Below are 14,310 nucleotides of genomic sequence, written 5' to 3' on the forward strand. Positions count from 1 at the left end.
TGAGCCCTGTGGTTTTGGTTCCAGGGTAGCCCCAATAAGCAGCGGCCAGAGCAGACTTCAGGAGAGTGAAGCACCAGCAGCTATGGTGGTTTCCAGACTTCTCAACTCATAAACACCAAAGACAAAGTAAAAGGTCAGTGTGGAATGCTGTTGGAACAGGGGTGGACGGAAGATCATGGTCTGACTGCATGGCTGCCTCAGGAGCTCCTGGCCTGCAGATTGTAGAGGGACCAAGTGACTATTCAGAGGGTAATGACTCTTGCTTTGACCTGCTTGGATCTGGATCACGGTCATGGGTGGAAGTCCTAGGGTGTGTGGTCAAGTGCCAGAGTCTGTGGGGGCTGCAGAGAGGGTGCCCTCCTAATTGCTCTGGCAGCTGTAAAACCCCCAGAAATTTGGGACAACGCTCTCTCCATTCTGAAAGCAGAGTTCTACTGTGGCAAAGAGTTCAAAAATCAAGTAATTGACTGGAAACATGAGCAAGCAGAGGAAATGCAATCCTGCCATAGATTCCTTTTCTGGGGACAAAAAGGATCAAAGCATGGAACAGGAGGAAGACAACGAAGTCAGAACTCCTGCATCAAAAATTCCCAAGAAAAATATGAACTGGTTATGGGCCATGGAGGAGTTCAAGAAAGATTTTGAAAATCAAGTAAGAGAAGTGGAGGAAAAATTGGGAAGAGAAATGAGAATGATGCAAGAAAATCAAGAAAAGTGAGTCAACAGCCTGACTGAAGAAAATAACACCTTAAAAAATAGACTAACTCAAATGGCAAAAGAGGCTCAAAAAGCCAATGAGGAAAAGAATGCCTTAAAAAGCCAAATTTCCCAGATGGAAAAGGAATTTCAAAATCTCACTGAAGAGAATAATTCCTGCAAAATTAGATTGGAGCAAGTGGAAGCTAATGACTTTATGAAAAATCAAGATACTATAAAACAGATCCAAACAAATGAAAGAATAGAAGGCAATGTGAAATATCTCATTGGAAAAACCAGTGGCCTGGAAAATAGATCCAGGAGAGATAATTTAAAAATTATTGGACTACCTGAAAGCCATGATAAAAAAAAGAGCCTAGACATCATCTTTCAAGAAATTATGAAGCAAAATTGCCCTGATATTCTAGAACCAGACGGCAAAATAGAAATTGAAAGAATTCACTGATCAACTCCTGTAAAAGATCCCAAAAAGAAAACTCCTAGGAATATTATATCCAAATTCTAGAATTCCCAGGTCAAAGGAGAAAATACGGCAAGCAGTCAGGAAGAAACTATTTGAGTATTGTGGAAACACAATCAGGAAAACACAAGATCTAGCAGCTTCTACATTAAAGCATCAAAGGGTTTGGAATATGATATTCCAGAGGTCAAAGGAGCTAAGACTAAAACCAAGAATCACCTACCCAGCAAAATTGAGTATAATGCTTCAGGGGGAAATATGGTCATTCAATGAAATAGAGGATTTTCAAGCATTCTTGATGAAAAAAAAAACAGAGCTGAACAGAAAATTTGACTTTCAAATACAAGAAGCAAGAGAAGCATGAGAAGGTAAACAGGAAAAAGAAATCATAAGGAACTTATTAAATACAAGAAAGGACAAACCACAACAAGTTTCCATTTACACTGTCTATATCTTTTATATATATAATTATTTGCTATATAGTCTCCCCATTTGAAGATGAGGTTCTTGAGGAAAGGGCATATTTGCCTTTCTTTTTAAACAATTTAATTTTGAGTTTCAAATTTTCTTCCTCTTCTCTCTCCTCCCTCACCTATTGACAAGGAAAGAAAAAACAAACTCATTATAAATATATATACACATGTAAAACAAATATTCTAATTAGCCATGTTCTAAGAAAAAAAAAGAGAAGAAAATATACTTCATTCTGTGCTTTTACTCCATCATTTCTTTATCTGGATGTGGATAACATGTTTCATCATGAGTCCTTTGGAATTATGATGGCACATTATGTTGCATTGTTAAGTCTTTCTGAGTTTGTTGTCTTTACAATATTGGTGTAAATGTACATATTGTTTTACAGGGGCTGTTCACTTTAATTATGATCAGTTTAGTCAAATATGCCCAGACTTTCCTGAAACAAGCCCCTTCAGTATCTCTTATGGCATGATAGTATTCTGTCACATTCATATACCATAACTTGTTCAGCCATTCATGGTCATGGTCATGCCCAACTGATGGGTATTCTTTAGGTTTCTAATTCTTTACCACCACAAAAAGAACTGCTATAAATATTTTGCATATGTGAGTCCTTTACCTTTTTATTTAATCTTTTTGAGGTACCAACCTAGTAGCAGTATCATTTAAAGGTTATGTGAAGTTTAATGGATTTGGGGCATGGTTCCAAACTTTTCCCAGAATGGGAAAACTACTTCATAGCTCCACCAATATTGCTTTAATGTATCCATTTTTCTACATATCCAGCATTTGTTATTTTCCTTTTTCATCTTCTTAGATAATCTGATGGGTGAGAGGTGGTACCTAGAGATGTTTTAATTTTCATTTCTCTTTTTAAAAAATTGTTTTAGAGTGTTTCCCCCCCATATGGCTATTACTGCCCATGTTCATTTAAGAAAGATCTGTTTATCTCACTAACAAGCCTTGCAAGATGAAGATGGGTGCCAGGAGATCTGTTATCTCTGTAATACTGGAAGTCCTTCAAGAAAGTCTGGAATGTTGCCACTGTTACTTTAACTCACCATGCAGGTAGACACCACCAGTGAACTTTCCATAGCAACAAAATGGAAGGAGGAGCTGTTGCTAGTCTGGCATTCCTGACTTCCATCCAACCATATTGTTTTCCATCACCTAGAACACAGACTCAGTAACTACTCATATTGTTTTATGCTTCCTATTCTTTGTTCTCTTGCACTTCCCAAAACCGTATGAAGGCTAGTAGTCCCTACCTATGGTGTTTTGACTGAGTTGAGAGACCCCTTTTATGGGTAATTGCTAGCCTTACCAATAAATTGAATGTGCTTGGAACTTTGTGCCTCACTTTCCCTTAATTTCAAATGTAACAGTATGTTGATATTGATTCATGCCTAGTTTCTGCCAGACTGTTTTCTAGTTTTCCCAATAGTTTTCATTAAATAGTGAGTTCTTACCCCTATAGTTGAGATCTTCGGGTTTATCAAACATTAGGTTACTGTGCTCATTTGCATTTGTACGTTGTATACATAATCTGTTCCACAGATTGCTCTCTCTGTTTTTTTTACCTGGTAGCAAATTATTTTGATAATTAAAGTTTTGTAGGATATTTTGACATCTGGTACTGCTAGATCCTCTTCCTTCCCATTTTTTTTCATTGATTCCTTGGATAATCTTGACTTTTTGCTCTCCCTATTAATTGTCATTGGTTTTTTTCTAGCTCTATAAAGTAATTCTTTGGTAGCTTGATTAGTACGGCACTGAGTAAGTTAATTAATTTTGGAAGTATTGTCATTTTTATTGTATTGACTTGACCTACCCACAGGCAATGGATATTTCTCCATTTTTTAGATCTGTCTTTTTTTTTTTTTTTGGTCATTATGTTCAATTAGTTCTTGTGTGTATGTTGGCAGGTAGACTTTTTATATTGTCTATAGTTATTTTAAATGAAATTTCTCCTTCTATCTCTTCCTGTTTGTTTTTGTTGGTAATGTACAGAAATGCTCATCATTTGTGTGGGTTTATTTTGCATCTTGCTACTTTGCTGAAGTTATTGTTTCATTAGTTTTTTAGTTGACTCACTAGAGTTCTTTAGGGAAAACATATTATCCACAAAGAATGGTAGTTTTGTTTCCTCATTGCCTATGCTTACCCTTTCACTATCTTTTTTCTTGTCTATTGCTATAGCTAAAATTTCTAGTACAATATTGAATAGTAGTGGTGATAATGGACATCTTTTCTTCAGTGTAATCTTATTGGAAAGACTTTTAACTTGTCCCCATTACAGGTAATATTTGCTTAGTTTTAGATAGATACAACTTAGCATTTTAAGAAATGCTCCATTTATTCCTATGCTTTCTAGCACACACACACAAAAAGAAATAAAAGAAATGTGTGTTATATTTCATCCAAAAGGGTTTTTTTGCACCTACTGAAATAAAATATGATTTTTGTTGTTAATAGGTCAATTATGCTATAGTTTTCTGAGTATCAAACCCATCTTGCATTCATAGGTTAAATCTAACCTAGTCATAGTGTATGATCTTTGTGATATATTGTTCTAATCTTATTAGTATTTAATTTCAAATGTTTGCATAGATATTCATTAGGGAAATGGTTCTGTAATTTTCTGTTTGACACTCCCTGGTGTCAGCATCAACATCATATTTACATCATTGAAGCAATTTGGTAGAATTCCTTCTTTACCTATTTTTTCAAACAGTTTATATAGTATTGGAATTAGTTGTTCTTTAAATGTTTGGTAGAATTTGCTTGTAAATCCATCTGGTCTTGGGTTTGTTTGTTTTTTTTTTCCTTAGGGCATTCATTTATGTCTTGTTCAATTTCTTTTTTCTAATACAAGGTTATTTAAATATTCTAATTCTTCTCTTAATCAGGAAAATTTATATTTTTGTAAATTTTCATGTATGTTGGAATATAGTTGGGCAAAATAGCTCCTAAATAACATTGCTTTTTAAAAATCTTAATTGGTTAGGAATTCATATGTTTTAATTTCTAATACTGGTAAATTGGTTTTCTTTTCTTTTGAAAATCAAATTAGTCAGGGGCAAAGTCAAGATGGCAGAGTAGAAAGCTATGATCAAAGAAAGAACCTAGAAATCATCCTCCAAGAAATTCTCAAGGAAAACTGCCCTGATGTTTTAGAACCAGAGGGCAAAATAGAAGTTGAAAGAATACACTGATCACCTCCTGAAAAAGATCCCAAGAAGAAAACTCCTAGGAATATTATAGCCAGGTTCTGAAATTCCCAGATCAAGGAGAGAATATTACAAGCAACCAGAAAGAAAAAATTTGAACATTGTGGAAACACAATCAGGATAACCCAGGATCTGGCAGCTTCTACACTGAAGGATTGAAGGGCTTGGAATATGATATTCCAGAGGTCAAAGGAGCTGGGATTAAAACCAACCCAGCAAAACTGAGTATCATGTTCCATGGGGAGATATGGTCATTCAGTGGAATAGAGGACTTTCAAGCATTCTTGATGAAAAAAAAACAACCCAGAGTTGAATAGAAAATTTGACATTCAGGTACAAGAAGCAAGAGAAACATGAGAAGGTAAACAGGGAAAAGAAATAATAAGGAACTTATCAAAGTTGAACTATTAATATTCCTACCATTTTTTTTTTTTGCTTTTTGGAGGGCAATTGGGGTTAAGTGACTTGCCCAAGGTCACATGGCTAGTTTTTTTTTTGTGTTAAGTGTCTGAGGCCAGATTTGAACTCAGGTCCTCCTGACTCCAGGGCCAGTACTCTATTCACTGTGCCACCTAGCCACCCCTTGAACTATTAATATTCCTACATGGAAAAACAACAATTGTAACTGATGAAACTTTTCTCAGTATGAAAATAGTTGAAGGGAATATAAATATATATATATATATGTCTATATAGGAGGGTATACAGGCATATGAATACATATGTGAATATGTGTATATATGTATTCAGGTATACATAGATAGAGGGCACAGGACCAATTTAATAGGAAGGGATGATACTTAGAAGCTGAAATGAAGAGTGAGAGAGGAATATAATGAAAGGAGATGGGAAGAGACAGAATGGGGTAAACTATCTCATATAGAAGAGGTAAGGGACAATGGTTACAATGGAGGGAAAGAATAGGAAGGCAAAAGGGAATGGGTCAACGTTATTCTCATTAAATTTGGCTCAGGGAGGGAATGAAATACACACTAAACAGGATATCTCACCCTCCAGGAGAGTAGGGGGGAAGGGGATGAGAGGGGGGATGATGGAAGGGAGGGCAGGCTGGGGGGAGGGAAGTTGGAAGCACCCACTTTTGAAAAGGGATGGGATTAAAGTAGAGAATAGAACAAGTGGGAGGTGGGATAGGATGGAGGGAAATATAGTCAGTCTTTTACTATATATCTATTATGGTAATGTTTTGCATTAGCTACACATGTACAACCTATACTGAACTGCTTATCTTCCCAGTAAGAGTGGGTGACAAGGTAGGAAGGGAATGAATCTGGAATTTAAAACTTTAAAATAAAATGTTTAAATATATGTATACACACACACACTATTATTAATACTATTTTATATGTAATTGGGAAATAAGATATACAGGCACTGGGGCATAGAGATCCACCATGCCCTACTGGAAAAGTTGAAGGGGGTATGGGAGAAGATATGGGAGAGAGCAGATTGGAGGAGGGGATATCCTGTGGGACTGCTATTTTGGGGCAGTGGGTAGGGGAAAATTGGAGAGAAAATTTGTAACTCAAAAAATGGTGGAAATGAATGATGTAAATCAGAAGCTAATAAAGCATTTGAAAAATGAAAAAAAAATAAAATTAGTCAAAGGCTTATCTGTTTTATTGTCCCCTGTCCCCAAACCTAGCTCCTCTTTTTTTTTTTTTTGGAAGGGGGAAGGCAAGGCAATTGGGGTTAAGTGACTTGCCCAAGGTCACACAGCTAATAAGTGTGTCAAGTGTCTGAGGCCAAATTTGAACTCAGGTCCTCCTCACACCAGGGCTGGTGGTCTATTCACTGTACCACCTAGCTGCCCCATTTCCCTCCATTCTTCCTTTGCCTTCTACCCCTCTCCCAGTGCATCCCTATTCTCCACCCTTCCATTCTTCTCTTGAGATTATCCAAACACAATAGAATCATACCCAATTTCTCTGTCTCATTGAGCTCCCTCTAAGACCCTTGATGATGATAAAGTTCTGAGGGTTACATGCATCATCTCTCCATATAAGAATGTAAATAGTTTAACATTGTTTGGTCCCTTGTGATTTTTCACTTGTATTTACTTTTTTATGCTTCTCTCAAATCTTGTGTTTGAATGTCAAATTATCTATTCAACTTTTCATCAGGAATGCTTTAAATTCCTCTATTTCATTATATGTTCATTTCCCCCCGATAGAATTATACTGTTTTACTAGGTAGATTTTTCTTTGTTGTATTTCTAGATTCTTTGCTTTTTGGAATATCATATTCTAAGCCCTAAATTCCTTTATAATAGTGGCTGTTAAAATGTCGTGTGATCTAGGTTGTGTGTAACTTCATGGTACTTGAATTCTTTCTTTCTGGTTGCTTTGAATATTTTCTCCTTGATCTCACAGTTTTGGGGTTTTGACTACAATATTCAGGGGAGTATTCATTTTGGGAGTGCTTTCAAGAAGTAACTGGTGGATTCTTTAAGTTTCTACTTTGCCCTCTGGTTCTAACATATCTGGGAAGTTTTCTTTTGTTATTTCTTGAAATATGAGGTCTAGGCTCTTTTTTTTTTATTCACAGCTTTCAGGAACTCCAATGATTCTTAGATTCTTTTTCCTTGATCTATTTTCATGCTACCATGTCCTTCACTGTGTCCTGCCTTGATAATCATGTGACCTGTAAAAGTTCAAGAGACATGATTTCTGGGTAATTGATACTGATCAGTGCATAATTAATAAGAGGGGCCGGTGGCACTCTCAGATGCTAAAGGACCCTGGTGTAGCCCACTCAGCCACTTTTGTGCCCTTGAGGGTGGCGGTCAACTCTGACTGGCTAGCAACTAATAAGAAGTGGACCCATCCTAATGAGGGGTGGGGGATGTGACTGATCTCTGTCTCCCAGACCACCCCCAGTCTCTAGACAAAGGACCTGCCCCTTCGCCCAAGCCTGAGTAGAACACCATCAGTTTCCCCTCTTGGGTAGGGTCTGAACAAGATTGAGGAGAAAGTTAACCCAGTCTCCTTATCAGCACTGTCCTACAGACATTTGTCCTTTAGGAATTTCCATCTGTCATTCCTGTGCCCAGGAGAGGAGTAAGACTGGAGGCTAAAAGACAAGTTAGGAGGTCATTGCTGCAGCCCAGAAGAAAGATACAACTTTGGGGATAAGTATGACTCTCAAATAACCAAACCTGGCATAACTGGTGGAGGAGGACTTTGATCCTCTTTAAAAATTCAAGCCAGAGATCAGACTCCCTGTTGCCACCAAGAAGCATGTGATTTTGCTTAAAATACTGTCCTGGCTAGGGGGGCATTCCATGACCATGACTGGGGATTATAAATAGCTAGACATAGCTGGAAAATGAATTTTTGCTCCATTAGGCCAATTTGGAAACAATTTATTAATAACCCTATGAACAATGCCATGTTCCCTCCTCCTGTCAACTGCTCCCCACAAGATAAGGCGTGTTCCTTCTAAGAACCCGGGGCAGGGCCTGCCAAGTGGGTGGGTGGGGTCTCTGACAAATCCTGGGATTGCAAATCTGGGAGGAGGAATGCCTGGATTGTGGGTATGTGCTGGCCAGGGATGCCAGGCTTGGGAGGCTTCTGGAGAGAAAAAAATTCAGCAAAATCATTACAGGCATTGCAAAAAATACCAAAAATGACTGATGATTTGATGAACTGGCCTGGGAAACTTGCCCAGATGTGGATTCATTTTTTTCCCCTGTTAGAATGTGTTGTTTTTATTTACTCTTAATGATTCAAAAGAACAAAAAAGTCCATCCCCTCCAAAGCACTCTGGTCAGTGAGCCCCTGAGCAGACAGGGGCGAGGGTGGAGGACAGAACTCACATCAGTACTGGGGGTTCTGGTCACTGGGTCATATTGAAGCATGACTTTTAACCCTGTTTCCTGTCTGGATGCAGATGCTTCAAGGGCCCCCAGACGCTTTTCCAGAGGAAATCCATGGGTGACTAAGGGCTTGACATTCATTGACTTGCAGCCAGCCATCGAGACCACCATGAACCATGTACTTCAGTGTTGAAACACAGCTCTGATGTCCCCCTGCGTGCTCCATGATGCTGCATGTGCCAGGGGCAGTGATCATCCCACCAGATTCCCTTTTGTCATTTTTCTTGGTTGGGGTTGATTCTGTGTCCTAATTTCAAGTTTAAAATAGCCTGGGCATAGAGAACATGCTAAAAAGAGATGTGAGAAGATAGATACCTCACTCTGCTCTGTTTTTTTTTTTTTAACTGTTTTTAAATTTATGGAGTAAAACAAGCATTTCCATAACATAGTACCATAAAAAGATGATTGCACATGAAACTGAAAATCTTCTATGTACACCTTGCTATTCCTTTTAAATACATAACAAAATTATGCAAATTTCTTTCCTCCCCTATAACACTGCTCTGTTACAGAGATATTGGAGTCCATTGTTGTAGATCATTTCATATCATATCAAGTTTTTTTTTTCAATATATCAAGTGATATTGTTGAATTTCTTTCTTCTGTTTCTCTTTTTCTTTCTTAAAAAATTTTGGTTATTAGGTGGCAATATCAAATTCAGATAGCACTAGGGTCCACTGAGTCATATATAAGGATCCCTTCAGGCCGTAGACAGAATTAGAAAACCACAAATGGACATCATCTTTGTTGTATTGTATTTTTAACTAAATCTTTCTTAATTACATTTTAATCTGGTTCCATTAACTATCACTGCCACCACTGGGGAGTGATAAAGAGAGCATTCCCCATGTTGGACACTTCTCATAATATAAGGGATGGCAAAGGTTGGGTAGGAAGGATGTAGGAAGAAATCCAGGTAATGGAAAAACAAAAACCAAAAAAATATCAGTAAGATCTATGTAAAAATCTGGATAGCCTGAAGAATTGAGAGAAGGCAACAATGAAGCAATTTCCCAAGCAATTTTCTCAATTTCCCATTTTTTAAAAGCAAAATTTGCTTCCAAGAAGCCTTTGATTGGACCTTTGCTCTCAATCTTTGCTGTAACTCTTTATACCTTTCCCCTCTAAGATTGCTTCCCATCTTGTCCGTCTTTATCTGGTATATCCTACTTTACATATGTTATCTCCCTGAGGCTCCTTGAGGGCAGATACTTGGCTCTTCTCGTTCTGTCCCCAGAGCTTGCTAGTGCCTGATTTTTAAGAGCTTAGTGAGTGCTTAAGAAGGACCTGGAATTCAAGAATACCTGGAAGGACTAAGCTGCACCACAGCAATGCATTTTTAAAAATCCATGTGGCAAAGAAAATAGAGATTGTAGCATGAAAAATTTTATTTCAAAGAAAAAAATATATCTTATAATTAATCGTCTTTAAAATGCATTTGCTACAGATCAAAACAACTCTGAGGTACCTCCTCTCTTTTGGCATCTATTGACAGCTCTGAGTTTTTCTATTGTCAAATATTTATGGAGTAGGGCAGCTGGGGGAGCAGTAGATGCTGGGCCTGGAGTCAGGAAGGCCAGAGTTCAATTACAGCCTCAGATACTTACTATCTGTGTGACCCTGGGCAAGTCACTATTTGCTTCAGTTTCCTCATCTGTAAAATGAGCTGGAGAAGGAAATGGCAAACCAACCTAGTATCTTTGCCAAGACAACCCCAAATGGGGTCACAAAGAATCTGACACAAATCAACAGCAACAACAAAGTTTCAGGGTGAAGGGGAGAGGACTAGCTTGTCTTCAAGAAACTGCAAAACTCTTTTAACACCCCCAATGTTTCCCAGAAATAAAAGCATGTCTTTAAAACCAACCTTCTAGCAGAGTTGTTATAGAGTTCCAAGTCATGGAATGCAGGCCTCTCGGAAGAACTAAAAAAGTGTGTCATAGATCAAGCCATGGAGAGGTGTTACAACATACAAATCAGGAATTTGGAAAGGTGACTGGAGGAAAGGGTGTCAGTAAAGAAGCGTCTGATCACAATGGAGGACAAGCTGATCGCTGCCATGTCCCCTCTCTTATCCCCACGATGTCAGGAGAGGTGGAGGAAGGTCCCTGCAGCCTGGAGTAGGGGGGTAGCTCAGGGGAGGGCATGGATGTGAGTCTCACAAGACTGAGTTCTGATCCACATCATTGAGGGGAACATTCAGACAGGGAGGTCATTGAACTAATGCCACATTTCTGGGTACTCTCTGAATAACCAGTGAAAAAGGCCAGATTCCTGTGTATTTTTGTAACTTTTAACTAGGCAGTCAGAAACTGACCCAATAGCACTTTCCTCTTCTTTAAAAATTTAATTAAGTCGTGTTGAATTGCAAGCAGTAGATGAACTTACTCAACGTCAGTTCAGTGCTCCGGCCGAAAGCCAAATGCTGTCTGGGATGGGAAGCACAGACACCTCCCAATGGGGTCAGGCCAGTCTATGGGATTTGTTAAGAAATGGAGCCTTAGAGTGGAGGGGATGCTGGCTCTGGAGTCTTGGGGTCAGGCTCGAATCTGGACTCTGCCACTTATTACCTGAATGACTTCACACAAGACATTGGCTTCAGCTTCCTCATCTGTAAAATGAGAGGGGTGGAGGGAGTGGACTGGGTGACCTTCTGGCCCTATACACATGATCTTACAATTGGACGAGGTCCAAGGCTCCTTCTTGCTCTCAGTACAATATCCTACATTTGTGACCTTGGGCCAGCCACTTAATTCTGTGGTCTTCGGTTTTCTTATCTACACAAAGAGAGGGTTGGGCTAGATGATATCCCAAACTATGCCCCACCTTCTGTGTCCTGACTCACCAAATACCTGGGGGATATCGCTTGGATGCCCCTTCTTCCTCTCAGATTTGCCATGTCCGAAGGGAAACTCACTTCCTTCCCTTAAACCTGTCTCTCATTTGCCTTTCCTTATTTCTGACTAGAGGACTCCCATATATTTAATGACCCAGGTTTGTAAACTTGGAGTTAACCTTGACTGCTTCTTCACCATAGACATGGTCATGGGCTGGTTGTCTTAACACTCTGTGGGTACTTGTGCTTTTTAATCATACTCAATTCATTCCCGGGTCTTACTGATTTTGCCACCACATTTCTCATATCCACCTGCCTCCTTCTTTTTGTTCAGTGGTCACCACCCTAGTTCCATCTCTTGTCTCTCTCTGCCTAGACCTGTTGCAACAGCCTCTGTATTTGTTTCTTTGCTTCAGGATCTCCCCTCTCCATTCTGTCTCCTTCCCAGCTAGTGAAATAACTTTCTCAAGTGATCTGTGATTCCCCTGCCCCCAAATTGTCAGTGACTCCCAGTTGCTGATGGGACAAAGTACACATTCTTCAACCTGGCACAGTCTGCCTCCAACCTGCCTTTCCAGATATATTTCAGAATCCCTTTCACATAATTCTGTTCCAGTCAACTTGTACTTGCAGCTAAACTTGAGCCTTCATTTCCAGCCTCTGGCCATTTGCACAAGCTATCCTGTATTTGCAGTGTGTTCCTTCTACCTTCAAGGCTTAACTCAGGCACCATATATTCCATGAGGGCTTCTCCATGCCTCCATTATTAGTGTTCTCTCCCTCACGGGACCTTGCATTTACTTCTCTGTCTCCTAGGCATATTTCATTTTTGTCTCTGAATCGCCAGGGCCTAACGGTACCTTGTAGGTAGTAGACAATTAATAAGCATTTGTTGAGTTGAATTAATTAATCAGATCTGTGAGGTTCCTTCTAGCCTCAAGTCCAGCCTTCTTTGAAATGTCATTATTTCTGAAGCCAGTACCACCCACCCTGTCACCTAGGCTCACAGTTACCCTCAGTTGGCACAGCCTGACAATTCTACGTCTTCATCATTTCTCAGACTGGTCCCTGTTTCAGGTCATCACCTCTCGGCAGGGCAGCTAGGTGGCACAGTGGATAGAATGACAGACTTGGGTAAGAAAGATCTGAGTTCAGCTCTTTCCTTAGACGATGATGAGCTGTGTGATTCTGGATAAGTTTTACCCATCCTCCCTTTCCTCATCTGTAAAATGGGGATGATAATAGCACCAACTTCATAGAGTTATGAGGGTCAAATGATATGATATATGGAAAGTGTTTGTAAATCTCTAAGTGCCGGATAAATGTTAGCTGTTAATAGGCTTTTAAATGGTCTTCCTCCCTCTGCATGTTGCCCTCCACATGGCAAAGCGGTAGCCCTCAAGGGGGGTTCCCCCATTATCCACCTGCTCAAGAAGCCCCAGGAGGTCCCTGTTGCTTTGAGGATCAAATGCCAACTTCTCTGCATGACTCTTTAGTCTCCGACGTTATTCCATTTACACCTCGCCATTCCCATTCCAGATTTATGCATTACCCGCCTTGAGTTCTGGATGTCTGGACCATGCCTCTTCCTCACCCCCTGCTTCTTTTAGCAATCCAAGGTTCCTTCAGATCTTACTATTAGGATTTTCTTCTATGTGGGTTTTTCTCGGTCCCCCTGGACACTAGCCCCTTTCTTCACCTTGAGAAATGTGGGGGAGGGAGATGGAAAGGAGAGGAGAGGAGAAGAGAGGAAGGGAGGGAAGGAAGGGACCCTGACCTCTGCTGGCCTCCAGTCTTACATCTCCTGGATTGTATATCCTGTAGACATCTTAACCTTGCCACGTCCAGAAATGATTCCCTATCTTTCTCCTCAGCTCCTCTATTCCTAACTTTGCTCTGGTAATAGGGAAGGGTCCCACCAGGCTCCCACCCTAGGTCATTCTCACTTCCTCCCTCTCTCCCACTCCCGAATACAATCTTCTCCCAAGACCTGTTGACTTTGCTTTTGTGCCATCTGTCGCACATGCCCTATTCTCTTCTCTGACACTGTTACCACTCTGGTGCAAGCCCTAGTCACCTCATGCCTGGACTATGCAATGGTTTGTTCATTGTTCTGCCTGCCACAAGCCTCCTCCCACCCCTCATCGGTCAGTGATCTTCCTAATGCTAAATCTGAACAAGTCACCCTTCCCCACTCCTACCCTACTCAATAAATGCCCTGTCCACCTCCAGGATAAAATACAAAATCCTCTGAGGTTCAGCATTCTTCATAACTCCACCCCTTTCCAGTCTTCTTACTCCTTTCAACCCCTCACCCCCACATACTCTGCAACCAAGGGACGCTGGCCTTGAACAAGACTGTCCATCTCTCAAGCTCTGGGCCTTCTCTTTGGCCATCCCCAATGCTTGGAATGCTCTCCCTCCACATCTCCATCCCCTGGCTCCCCTGGCTTTAGTCCCAACTAAAATCCCACTTCCACAGGGAGCCTTTCCTAGTCCCTCTTTCCCCTTCCTAATCATTTCCTGTCTAATCCTGTGTTTAGCTTGCGTGTGCACCGTTGTTTTCCCGTTAGATTGTAACCCCCTTGGGGGCAGGGACTGTCTTTTGCCTTTCATTGTGTCCCCAGGACTTAGCACAGTGTCAGACACTAAACAGGCTTAAGAGATGTTTCTGGACTGAGTGACTGGGGATGGA

General features: G+C 40.2%; 1 long non-coding RNA gene across 1 annotated transcript; it reads right to left on the minus strand.

The window, feature by feature from the left end:
• Positions 1 to 1,175: 1,175 nt before the first annotated feature.
• Positions 1,176 to 10,757, minus strand: LOC138169370 (uncharacterized). Its single transcript, XR_011170334.1, has 3 exons — positions 10,647 to 10,757; positions 2,716 to 2,824; positions 1,176 to 1,769 (listed from the first exon to the last, which is right to left on the minus strand). It is a non-coding gene; the product is annotated as an uncharacterized lncRNA (long non-coding RNA).
• Positions 10,758 to 14,310: the final 3,553 nt, after the last annotated feature.

Source organism: Petaurus breviceps, unplaced genomic scaffold (genome assembly GCF_028583685.1).
Source record: "Petaurus breviceps papuanus isolate PSGF00001 unplaced genomic scaffold, PetGlider_PUasm1.0 126, whole genome shotgun sequence".
NCBI classification, from domain to species: Eukaryota; Metazoa; Chordata; class Mammalia; order Diprotodontia; family Petauridae; genus Petaurus; species Petaurus breviceps.